Raw genomic sequence first — 5794 nt, 5'->3', positions numbered from 1 at the left:
AAAAATAAGTAAATAATTGTATCGATTAAAATTTAGTAGTGTGGGGGTATTTTTTGCTTTAAGGCCAAGGGCTAAACCAATTGGAGCCTAGGCAATTTTTGCTCTTGTCCCACATTGGAAAGAAAACCTCAATCTTCATGCCATATAAGGGATAGCCAATGGTGATAGAATACCAGTAGTTTGGTTAAAAGTAGAATAGGCTAAAATTTAGGCTAAGGTGAACAAAGGAATGACTCTTATTGATTAACTAACTACATTTGGCTGTTATTACTGTAACCAAAATGGAATTGACAATTTTGGTTTAGAGGACACTACCAAGTAACATAAGTTAACGGTTTAATACTTTAAAAATAGTCATTATCATTAAGAAAATAAGAGATAAAACTCCAAAAACTCTACATAAACAAGTTCGTGGAGATTATGGGCTCCTCGACATGTGATAAGATATTCTAAGCTTCTTTAAAACTCTATACTATTTAGTTTCTAATTGATAATCGAATATGCTATAAACTTTTGTAATGGAGGCCCAAATTTATTTATTTTTCTTTTAAAATAAGTTAATGGTAATTCTGAAACGCTACATCAAAATAGAACAATAATAAAACATATTATTACAAAGGACAAACCAAATCAATGGGTGGAATTGAATTGAAAACTTTATTTTAAACACGAGAGGTTGTGTGGCTAGTTTCAAGTTCGCGACATTAGCTAGAACACAATTGTTGAAACAGAAGATTTTAATGTATCACAAATTGCTTTTAGTTAGAATAAACGCATTTTCATACAATGCTCAACTACAATTCAGAAAATAAACATGATTTGCATATAACATGAACAATAATAAATAGTTTTACTTGTAATAACACGTGCTAATGAAAATACTAATATTATTTTCATATAAAAATTTTCATATAAAACAATATTGTAAGGATGCAATTTGACTCCCAAGCCCAAAGGATTGATGAACTTAAGTTCAAAGAGCCCAATACAATGAATTTGTAGAAAGTAGGTAGAAACACTGAGCTTTAATGAGTCAGACAACAAATGAAGTGGATCCAAATGACAAGAAAATAAAGATAGACTGATTTAATCTAAAGAAAATCGTCCTCAGCACAGTCTGAGGAGACTAGTTTGTATATATTTATGCTCAAGTTTGGTTACAAGTTTAATTCTTGATTGCTACAGTGTTTCTTTCTCAATTTCTCAATTTCTTCTCTTTAGGATCCTCTTTCTATTTTATACTCTCTTCATTCTTTCCTCTTTACCCTCCACATGTAGAGCAAATTGCTAGTATTGATTTTTGTCTTATTAGCACCTTCCTGAAGTCTATAGTGGTAACTGTAAGGCTAAAAATTACTGTTCAAGTATCACCTCCATATTAATAAGCTCAGTTGATTAGGTGCAGAACATTCAATGCGGTGCTAGTAGCTTTCTCTTTAGATATTTTAAAACTTCCCTCTATCCTGCACTTCTATGATGCTTATCTGTATCAATAGAATTCCTTGGAACGTTGCCTTGGGTGGCAAGCCACCCCTTCGGACCTCGGCTTTGCTCAACCGAGGAGGGATTCATCCTCGGACCACCTTTACAAACCCATATGATCAAAGCCAACCTCTTAATTTACTAACGCAGACTCCTTTGATTACGTTCGCCCCTCCTCGGACTACTTTATGTTCTCAGATTGAGCCTCCAGCCTAATATATGTATGGATGTATATATTTCTAGGCCTAACATCACTACAATAGCCCTTCGAAATTCTCCTCTTTGGCTCCTTAGGAAGAAATGAGGATTTTGATGTCACCACAGTGATCTCGTACCTTATCGCATCTCATCCTTGCCTACGCAGGCATCTTTTTAACTGCCTAACGCACGCTCCTAACTCTTCGGCATTCGAGACACGCCTTCATTAAATTCTTACGGCTCCATGTTCCTCACGTTCTATGGTGTGATGCAAATCCAACAGCTGAGGACTTTGCTGGAACCCGAGCAGAAATTTTCCCACTCGTAACTCTCCTTTTGATATAAATACTGCCCGAATATATCACTCATCTCACTTTAGCACTTATACATTGAACCTGCAAACTTACCCTAACTTACTCATGCCCTCACAAATACCAAGAGCTAGTTCGAGGAGAGTTTTCCACTTTGTGTAAGTCTTCATAAATCTTTTTATTTATTTATTTGGCAAAACTACATTATTAGTCCCCGAAGTTTATCTGATGTGTGCAGTTGGTCCCTCAAGTTTCAAGTAAGCGCAATTGGTCCTTCAAGTTTTTAAAATGAGTAATATAAATCATTTGGTTAACTTTCGTTAGTGGTGTTGCTTACGTGACTAATGGAATAACGACCTTGCATTTTTTAAATGATGTGGCATTTATTTTTATTAAAAAATTCCAAAATTAAATTTATACATATGAAAGAAACTAGACCCATTCCAATTCAAATATTTATCCTACCCCAATACAAAAAAATCTCCATTTGCAATCTGATTTACAAACCATAAGAGAGGGGAGAGGCAATGAACAGATCCAAGGCCTAGTTGTCGATGACGCTGCTGCCTTCCGTTGGAGACGGTAGGCTCTTGCTTCACATATCCTTCTCCAACCGATAACCATTAACCCCTCCCTCCTTATCTTGCACAGCCACTAACCCACCTCCATGACTAATTCGGTGCTGGTTTCCTAAAACACGTCCTCTTCAGCTTGAGTTTTCATCCTAAGCAGCCTTGAGACTTCGAGTTGAATCAAAAAGCCCATATTGTATGGTGGGTGATCTCATAGTTTGGACCACTTTGAGCCTCAAGAATTGTTTCCTGTCTCTATCTTTAGAATAAAGTAGTATTCGTCATTAATGATTTTTTCTCCAATGCACATTGCATCCATAATAAGTTGGCTGTGGCAGTGGCTCTTAGGTCCAAACCCAGTCGAAAAACAAAAATTTTAATAATACAAGTGTTAACTTACAAGTCAAAAAAATGCAAATAAATTTATGAATTTGTGCTTCCACTGAAAATCATCAATTTAGCTCTTTCATCGTAAATAGAGATTTTTTTTTTTGGTATCGAGTTAGGATAAATATTTGAATTGGAATGGGTCTAGTTTCTTTCTTATGTGTAAATTTAATTTTGGAATTTTTTAAAGAAAGTAAATGTCACATCATTTAAAAAATGCCAAGTCATTATTTCTTTAGCTACATAAGCAACACCATTAACGAAAGTTAACCAAAGGATTTATATTGCTCATTTTGAAAACTTGAGAGACTAATTGCACTTGCTTAAAACTTGAGGGACCAATTGCGCACACGGGGTAAACTTCAGGAACTAACAGCGTAGTTTTTTTTTTAATTTTTTTTTTATCTACTTTTCTTTTCTTTGCGTCTTTTTCTCCTCAGATTCTCTTACTTCTCTCAATCTTCTTAGAACCTCCAAATCTTCCTTAGGAATGGGTAGATTCGCCAGTTTGGTAGACTCCGAGGAGGGTTTAGAGAGCTTTAAGGCTCGGTATAGGATCCCGCCAAGATTTACCATCAGGTATTGTAAGGAAGGGAAATGGCATGAGGAGAGGCAAGAGAGAGAGGTAGTAATTCCAATGATTGCCTTTATAGAATGAGGGATGAAAATCCCTTTCGGCACAGTTACTAGGGACTACCTTAAGGCCTATAAATTAGCTCCCACTCAATGTGCACCAAACATGTTTAGAATCCTAGGTAGTGTAGATGGCCTTAATGAGAGAATGCGGTTAAATCTCACTCACCACGACGTCAATTGGGATTACAATCTCCACCACCTAAAGGGGCAAGGGTATTACCTTAAAACTAGGCACCGCGAGGTAAAGCTCATCTCATGCCTCCCAGAATCCAACAAAGGCATGAACAAGGATTTCTTGATCATCTTGGGGGAATGGCACGATAGCCTCCCCTACCTAACGAAAGATGGGAAACCAAGTAGGAATTTAGGTCTAGGTTTACTACTCAAAAATCACCCCTTCCTCCCTTGACATGTTCTGCTCTTATTAGCTTATGTTCATGCTTGTGATTTGAGCTCCTCCTCTGATTTATACCCTTTCTTTTTTTAATGATATTTTCCTTGTTTTTCCAATGGTTTTATAGACAAGCGCGTCGCCATCCCCAACCTTAATCTTGTCAATCAGTTAAGCTTGGACAAGATATTGAAGGCCGAGGTGTTTGTCCACACAGACAGTTAACTTAGAGCGGCCTATCTAATTTTGGATTACATCCCAATCTCGTCCAGCTTTCAAGCACCAAAGTGCCAGATAAAGGCAAGAGACCTTGCCTTCATTTGATCAACGTCATTGTGCCTGGCTTTCTCAACCCAGGCCCAGGACCATAAGGGGTATTAAAAGTAGAGCCACTTCTATTGTGTAAGGCCAAGGATGAAGCAACCCCCTCTCAGCCAGCCACTAGCGAAGAAGAAGGAGAAAAAGAAGAAGTGGTCGAAGTGTTCGATTCTGAGGACAACTTTGAGGTGTTCAACCAACCTCAAACTCTCGAAGTTTCCACCGATGATTTCAGTCACCTCCCCTCAGCTGAAGTAAGCCAGATATAAGGGGATTCTTCCGCCCCAGAAGCCATGGGAATAAAACACAAGTAGAGGACTAGCCTCCTAGAAGTGATGGAGTCTTCTACTGGGAGTTAGGCGTCCGAGAAGACTACCCAGGCCAAACTCCCCCCTCTTCCACCCATTTAGCCTCTTCAACTTGACCCTGCCAATCTGAAAAGGAAGAGGGATTAAAGAAGTCAAGTCACGAGGGAAGGAGGTAAGGGCTCTCTCCCCAAGGATGCCGAGCCCTAAAAGGGGGCTAAACAAGCCCGAATAGCACAAAACTAGGCAGATAAAAGAGCTGAAGCTCAGGTTAGGACACCTGCCTAGACTCCAACTATGGTACTAGACAGAGCCCCTTTACCTACTGACGCCTCAATTAGAGACTTCCAGCAAGGGAGGGCTGGTTACGTTGCTGATGCGGTAGAGTAGGCCCTACTACTCCCGGGGACATGGTCGACCTCAGAACGATGAGGAAGCATGAAGTGTTCCTTAGTCTAAAGAGGGACCTCACCATGGTAAGTCTACTAACAACCCTTCCTTTTCCATTCATCACATTAATACTCTATTTTACGTTTGTACTTTAACTAATTTCATCATTTTTTTTAAGGCGGTCCAAGCTGTCTAAAGAGCTGAGAGGATAGTTATCAGCTTTCATAGGGTAATGAAGGAAAAGTAGGGTAGTCGTGTTGCAGTCGTGAAAGCTTTCGAGCTAGCAGAGAAAAAGTCACAAGATCTCAACGCCAAGCTACTTGAAGCCGAGTAGGACAAGAAAAGCGCCAAGGCTGCTTTAGACGGGGTGGATAGGCAGGTAGAGGCTCAGTGTAAGCTACTCTGCCAAGCCAAGGACGACCTTCCTGCTTCCAGGAGTCAGATTAAGGTCTTAACCAAAAAATTGGAGGAGGCTGACAAGGCCAAAGAGCAAGCCAAGCAAGAAGGATACGAGGTAGGTGTGACAGAGAATGAGAAAGCCCTCAGGGTTAAGGTCGTGGAGGTATGCAGATTCCACTGCCTCCAAGTGTGGAATGAGGCCCTCAACCAAGCTGGGGTTAAGGCCTCCTTTGCCTTTAGGATAGCAGAGAATGTGTACTACCCCCTAGCCATATGTCCTTTAGGCTCTTCGGGCTCTAAGGCCAACCTAGTCTCCTCGAAGGCAGATGAAGGTAAGGCAAGCTCGTCTAAAGCTCCTCCCACAGCCAACATCCCCCCCCCCCCCCCCCCCCCCCCCCCCCCCCA

Source organism: Quercus suber, unplaced genomic scaffold (assembly GCF_002906115.3).
Source record: "Quercus suber isolate HL8 unplaced genomic scaffold, Cork oak 2.0 scaffold_102, whole genome shotgun sequence".
NCBI lineage: Eukaryota > Viridiplantae > Streptophyta > Magnoliopsida > Fagales > Fagaceae > Quercus > Quercus suber.
The sequence above is the reverse complement of the archived record's forward strand: the minus strand, read 5'-3'. Positions refer to the sequence as shown.